The sequence below is a fragment of the Myxocyprinus asiaticus genome, chromosome 16, assembly GCF_019703515.2.
Source record: "Myxocyprinus asiaticus isolate MX2 ecotype Aquarium Trade chromosome 16, UBuf_Myxa_2, whole genome shotgun sequence".
In the NCBI taxonomy this organism is placed as follows: Eukaryota; Metazoa; Chordata; class Actinopteri; order Cypriniformes; family Catostomidae; genus Myxocyprinus; species Myxocyprinus asiaticus.
The window spans coordinates 17,375,377-17,383,159 of NC_059359.1; positions in this window are offsets into that span (position 1 = coordinate 17,375,377).

A 7,783-nucleotide genomic window follows, 5' to 3' on the forward strand; every position below is an offset into this window, starting at 1 on the left:
GTCCTGAGCATGGGCCGTGGCTGGGGAACGACCTCCGTGGTCCTGAGCATGGGCCGTGGCTGGGGAACGACCTCCGTGGTCCTGAGCATGGGCCGTGGCTGGGGAACGACCTCCGTGGTCGTGAGCATGGGCCGTGGCTGGGGAACGACCTCCGTGGTCGTGAGCATGGGCCGTGACAGGGGAACGACCTCCGTGGTCGTGAGCATGGGCCGTGACAGGGGAACAACCTCCGTGGTCGTGAGCATGGGCAGTGAGAGGGGAACGGCCTCCGTGGCCATGAACACTGGCAGTGACTGGGGAGTAGGAGCCCTTCTCTTCCGCTTCTGGATGGCCGTGAGCACCGCTGTGGGAGACTCGGAAGGCGGAGCCATGGGAGGCTCGATGAAGGAAGAGGGAGCCGTGGGAGGAATTGAAATCAACCTTTAGCCAACTCGCAGAATTCCTCCACATGATCTTCCAGCGAGGTCAGTTCTTCTGTCACACTAATGGGAAGGACGAGACGAAAGAATATAGATCCAAATGTAGAACAATTTATTATGGTACTCAGAAGAAGATGATGAAGAAACAATGATGAAAATTAAACACAGAGCAAAAAGGAAATCAAACGCAATAGCAGTTTGCTGGCTAACTTTGTATGTAACATTAACAAATTAACATGCTAACAAACAAACAAGAACCGAAAAAGAGTGAAGGAAACAAGAGGGTATATATACACAGATGAATAATAAGGGAACAGGGAACAGGGAACAGCTGTGGAAGATGGAGAGCAGGTGAGCGTAATCAAAATGGTGCATACTGGGAAATGTAGTCCATGATCAAGGGGAAAACAAAACAGTCACTGAAAGTGAACTGAAGGTGAGGGGAAAAACACAAGGCAGTTTTGTGGCATACATACAGTTCTTAAAACATCTGTAATCACAAAATTAATCGTGATTAATTATTTTAATCTATTGACACTGCTAGTTTCTGTTAATAAAGTTTGAAAAAAAGTATCTTTGTCATAATTTTAGCAGACATAGCTGAGGAAATTGGCAGCTGCGAGCCACCACAATATGATAAGTTAAGCAACTGAATGTCTCACGTGAATACGGGATGCCTGAGCATTTTGAGCGCTTCAACATGGGATGGGGGGTCCCCTTCAAGCATTTTACAATCCGACCCTATGAGAATTTTTCTACTTCAATATGGGACATAAAGCCTTCAATATGGAACGTTTTGCTGCCCGCTAAAATATGGGCCAATTGCCGTCCCGTATGGGACATTGTAAATTTGTCCAAAATAAGCGACCTGCTGACGAAAACAGTACAGTTGTCTACATAAGCAGCAAAAAACACTGAAAATGCCTTAAAGGGCTATGTGTTTGAAATGCCATGAGAGTGAATAAATGATAACAAAATGTTCATTTTTGGGTGAACTATCCATTTAATCCAAGGTAAATCCAAGGGACAGTCCCATAGTTTAACATGGCGATTGTGTTAAAGGCACAGAATCAAATTCCACCGGTTGCACTGCTATAAAAATTATTCTTTTCTTTTCGAAAGAATGAGCTTTTAAGGTCCTTGAGATAATTACAGGGGCTAGATGACACTATTGTATAAAACAATGAAAGAATAAAAACTCTTAGGGGACTTCTTCAGACTCTGTATTTTGTTCCTGTCTGGCTCACCTGCCCTCTTTTGTCTCATTTATTATTGTATATTACTATTACATGCTGTATATTACTATTTTGTTTACAAACATTCACTTTTTATTTAATACTTCACATTTATTCTGAATTCATATGATGTATATTACATAAAGATTATACAATTTAAATACATAAATCTTAAAAAATATATTGAAATATTTTGTGTATGCATTATGCAATCAGTTAAATCGATCAGATGTTACACAATGTGCAAAACAAGTTGAAACTGTGTTTGTAAATTGTGTTCTGAATGTAAATTTCTGTAAATTAACGTAAGAATGACTGTAAAATAACCGCATTTGTTGAAGAAAAAAAAAGCATTATGGGGGACTTTGTTTTCTCTTTCAACTCTTTCAACTGTAAAACTTCACCAAATTGTTTTTAAAGGTGGTAATTTTGTCTGCATAAAACTAGGTCAATTTCAAACCTATGGTTGTACACCAATAAAAATGTAGCCACTATCATAAAAACAAACAAAATCATTCAAGTGTAAAACGAAATTGCATTCTAAAGACTTTCCAGCGGAAATACGTATATAAATTGGAATTACCAGCACAAAGAATGCCAAAGCATCTTTCTCAGCCTGACACAACCAATTTATATTTTCCATACAAGTCCTTAAACAGTGAAGAGAAGTCATAGTGTGCTCTTCTATCCTTCGCTGGTCCTCCCCAGGAGACGAGGCTGGTCAGAAGTCAAGATCATTTAAATTCCTCTCGTCTCTGTTTCCACGGCAGAGCCGCAAAACAACTCAGTCTTCCTCCAGTGCCATACTGGGAAAACTTTTTGTCTCTCTAAGGGAGACACTGAACTATTTTAAAAGGCAATTACTATAGTTTTAGGGGCCCCACAGAGGGAAGGGCGTAAATAAAGAGAGAAAGAGAATGGACTGAAAAATAGGATAAAGTAGAAAATATGTAAATGGAAGTCAGGAACTTTAGTGGAGCAGAGGTGGTGTGTGAGTGTGTGTATGGGTGATCTAATGTGCTGACCTGACCTATGAGATGTGTGTTTTGGTGATAAGGGCTGAAGATGAGGGGGGGGGGGGTGGGGGGGGGCAGTGACAGTTCGATAGTTGTAATTATTTTCAGGTTAGGTCACTCTCCCTAAGAGAGCAGAGGTAAGGGAGGCTGGAGAAGGAGGGAGGGAAGGGTTAGAAGGTGACAGTGTGGTTAGCAGTGCAGTTCTTACTTTCTTTCTCACCGTCACACACACAGACAAAGCCCTGTCCCAGCCCCTGCCCTGAGACATAAGAGCATGAAATAAGCTTCATAAATGCCTTACATAACATGATTGGTTCTTAACTTACACTCTTCATTTAAACAACTTCAACGTTTTGTCTCGATGCATATTGTTCTGTTTTATATATACATATATATATATATATATATATATATATATATTTATTTATATACACTACCATTCAAAAGTTTAGGGTCACTTACTCATTCTTTATTTTTTTCACATTTTAGAATAATAGTAAAATCATCACATCTATGGAATAATAGAAATGGAAATATGGGAATTATGTTGTGACTAAAAAAATCCAAAATAAATAAAAACTGTGTTATATTTTAGCATCTTCAAAGTGGCCACACTTTGCCTAGAATTTGCAGACATGTACTCTTGGCATTTTCTCAACCAACTTCTTGAGGTATCACCCTGGGATGATTTTTAAACAGTATTGAAGGAGTTCCCATATATATCCTGGGCACTTAGTGGCAGCTTTTCTTAATCATTCTGTCCAAGTCATACATTTCAAAAACTTTTTTTTTTTTTTAAATAAAATTTTAGTTTAGTAATTAAATAAATTAATATGTTGGCAAAATTATATTTTTTGTTTACAAAACTAATTTCAAACATTTAAGCATAGGCCTTTAGATCAAAAGGTTTTTAAGATCATGTGAAACATTTCAGGCAAGTGAGCCCAAACTTTTGAACAGTAGTGTATATATATACTTTTTAACAAAAATAAAGCATTTTAGTTATATAATTTGTAAAACATCCAAAAATAGAATAAAAAAGTGTTCAGAAGTACTGTTTTGCAAGAGCAATGTTAAATGAATAACTCACCCAAATATAAACAATCTATCATCATTACTCATCCTCAAGTCATTTCAAACCAGTATGACTTTTTTCATCCAAACAAAAGGATTAGAGATGAAAAGATTGTGCCTGTGACTGTAAAGCTCCAAAAGCACATTAAAGCACCATAAAAGTCATCCATATCACCTGTACACTATATTTCAAGTCTTCTGAAACCATATGATGATGTGAGGAACAGACCTAAAATTAAGTCTTAATTTAATAAAAATCTTGCCCTTTACACACTTTGAGAATTTACAGTACGAGATACTCAAATTTCAGTAATAAGAGGCACTTCAAATATTGAGAATGAAGATTTGAGGATAGCTTATGTGTCCACAAATTTGTACTACAGGAAGTGCAGAACATAAAGACCACAAAAAAAAAACAAACAAAAAAAACATTATTTTCTGCTCTCAAAATGTATTGGTCTTTGCATATCATTGCTGTCCGATGAAAAACACATATCTCCACTTTTGGCAATTTTGACTTTTTACCATAGACAGAATGCGCCAAATGACCTCTTCCTACTTTTTGAATTGTGCATCGAAATGACCAATGAAAAGATATTTAATCAAACTGTCTGTTTAACAAGTATATTGTAAGATTGTTTATGAGAAAAAGAGTTTTTTCATGCTCTTGAAAAAATAGTTATTTGGAGATACATGTTTTTTTTTTTTTTTATCAGACAGCGACGATATATTCATATATGCCAGTCAGAACTTGGGTTAATGATGTCCACTGTCACTGGTTGTTGTGTGCTGACTGCAGTTTTGGATTTTATCTAATTCCAAAGTAATTAATTATGGTAATCTAATTACTTTTATTGCAAAAATTATTATATCACATTACATTTCAAATTTTTGTTATCAGATTACAGTTACTGACTTTGAATGAAGTTAACTTGGTTACACACATTTCTAAAATAATATTATATATGTAAAATACATTTTAAAAAATAAATACCTCTGCTTGTGTTTTGTAACGGCTAAAGAGCATTAGTCCCCTAACGATCATGAACAAGGAGAAAATATTAACATATTTTGAATTCGGTGAGTGCAAAACAAAAGCTTTTCTGTGAAAAGTGTTTTAGAAAGTAAGTTAAAAGTAATCAGTAATGTGATAACAATTTTATAGTAATTGGTCATTATTTTTGAGTAACTTATCCAACATTGGTCGACTGTTTTTTTACCTCAGGCTATCCATCTCATGAACAGTTAAAACTGCCCCATTGAGCAATAATTATGTGCAATAATTAGTCTATTTATATTTATTTAACATATCCTGCCTCTTCTGCACATTACATACCCTTGCACTATCTGTATATAACAGATTGTATTTGTACATCCGTATATATTTTTTTATTTATACTTTATATTTCTATTCACTTATTTTTATTTTTTATTCTACTTTTTATTATCACTGTCTTGTTGTTGCATTGTTTGTGCACTGGAAGCTTCTGTTACCAAGACAAATTGCTTGTATGTGTAACCATACTTTGAAATAAATCTCATTCTGATAATGACCACTAGTTTGAAATGCATTCAAAGATTAATAGCTTTTTGGTCTGCTCCTTACAAAGCTTTTGAACAGCTTCTGAACCCTTTGGAATAGTACACAAGTGTTATTGACTTTTTTTCTTCTTCTTCTTCTTAACATCATACGTGCCCGTTCAATTACATTGCATGTAAAAGAGCAGCGGGAACATATTGCCTAACATCTACGTTTCTGTCCCACAGAAAAGAAAGTACTGTACGTTTGGAATGAGGTGAGTTAATGACATTATTTCATTTTTGGGTGAACTAATCCTCTATGCGAAAGTTCTGCAATGTTGCAGCAAAAACTATTTCAGTTAGAATTTCATTGATGTGAGCTGTTTAATTTCTAAGGATTTTCATGAACAGTTTCTAATAAAAAAATATTCCAAAATCATGTCTTTCCAACACAGGACAGTAAGCTTGTCAAACCCTCACTGCAAAGTAATCAGACAACATTTCAGCATGCAAAGACATTGAACCACAAGAAGAGGTTATTTTCATTTTCAAGATGAGACTGGGCCATCAGCACATGATCTCCCCGCTCCACCCACTACTGTAGTACTTTCCTTCTCTTTTCTCTCCTTCCAAAAACACCCCACTCTTTATCAGTGCAATTAACACACAAACAGATCCATCACAGCCCCAACTGTCCTCTTGAATCGCCTCTCTTTCCACAGGCAACCTAATTAGTCCTAAAGAGAGAAAACTGATGCTGGAATAGAGAAACAGAGAGAATGGACCTATTATGTCCTTCTGTGTGTGTTTGCAATTGTGATCGTGTTTATCCTTTTCTCCCTCGCTTTCTTTTTTGTTGTCCCATTCTTTCTCTTTTTATCAGTGAAGAGAAAGCCTTCAAAGGAACGATTGTGCAGGCGGCAGGCTGAAGTGGCCTTTTGGTAGCGGCAACAGTGAAGGTGGACAACACAACATAACAAACATGGTTGCATCTAATCAGGGGCCTCGGTTAATGTAAACAATGTCATTTTTTGGCCTTAATGAGCCAATTTTCCCTGGACACAAGAGGCTAACAATTGGGGCAGCGCCTTTGATGTTCTTCATTTGAAGGTTTGTTTGTGATTGCCGGCACTTTTGTTGGAAGCCCCATGTCGGCTTCTTTCATCTCACTGAAAAGGAAGAGTCATGTCTCACTTGGATGCAACAAAAGGAGTGTGAGAGAGAGGGAAAGAGTGAAAGAGAGATGACATACTTCCTATTTACCATAAACAATCCATCTTCAGCTGATCTTTCCCCAAACCATCCTCCTCTTTTTCACCTTCCTTATACACCTAGGCACATCAAGGTATAAAACAAGCACATGGATTTGGTGTCTATAACTATCAAATGGCAGGCTCATTAAAAGGCACCCCGGTGAGGGTGCATGCATGTTTGTGTGTATGTGTGTGTGTGTCGTTGATGGGGTTTAATTAACATAAGCCTGACAAAAGGTGACGCAGACCAAAGAGGCAGCCAGAGAGCCAGGTGTGTGTGTGTGCGTGGTGCCTTTCAACATCTTACCGTTCAGACGTCCCACGCTGACCACTATCGGCTATGTTATGCAGAGCGAGAGAGAGAGAAATAGAGTGTCAAAGCAAAGATCAGGATAATTAAGCATCTACTTTCCATAGATAAAATATAAACTATTTATAATGTCAACTCTCCTGTGTTGGGAAAATGACTTAATTCTACTTTTAGGAGCATGTAAAACTTACTCCAGAGAGTTGAAATAACAAATAAAAATGTGTAAACTGTTTTCAACTACTCAATATTTTAAGTGTCATTGAGATAAATGGCAAATTACAGAAAAACTTTAAGTAAAACATAACTAAACTAATAAAGTTTGCGTTTCAAGGCTTTATATATCAGTCAAGTAACTGGCGAAATACAGACACACACACACACACACACTGGCTCTGTGAGTCAGGGGCCTCTGGGGCCTTGTCAATGCACCTGCTGGGCCCTGCAGAGGCCAGCTGTCAGCTCACATGTGCACTGGACTCTACATGTAAGTGTGTGTGTTTGTCTAGAGGTGAGGGGTGATGATGTCCAGGGGAGAAGGAGAGAAAAGAAAACAGAAGGAAAGAGAAAATGCTAATAAGAATGAAAGTTACATGACTCATTTGTTAAAGTCAAAGAAACAAGCAGAGCAGAGGCTTAAAGTGTTCTTTGAAAATTAAACCTAGTGTTGTCAGGGCGAAGTGTCAGAGAGGTGTTTCTGTACAGGGCATACAAAAAAAGACTTTACAGCAAAAGTCCTCCCAAAAGCAACAGTATAACATGTTTAAAATTATTTTTATTTTATTTTTTTAAATTGGTGTAATAAAAAAACTTTAGCATTCAATTTTTACTGACTTTACGGATCCATAGTTTTCAGAATACAAAATTGAAAATCGAATTGGAAATTGGAAATTTGATTCTGGGGCTGAAGATGTAGGCCGTTGTGCAAACACTTTGTTTGCCAACATAATGTCAAAGA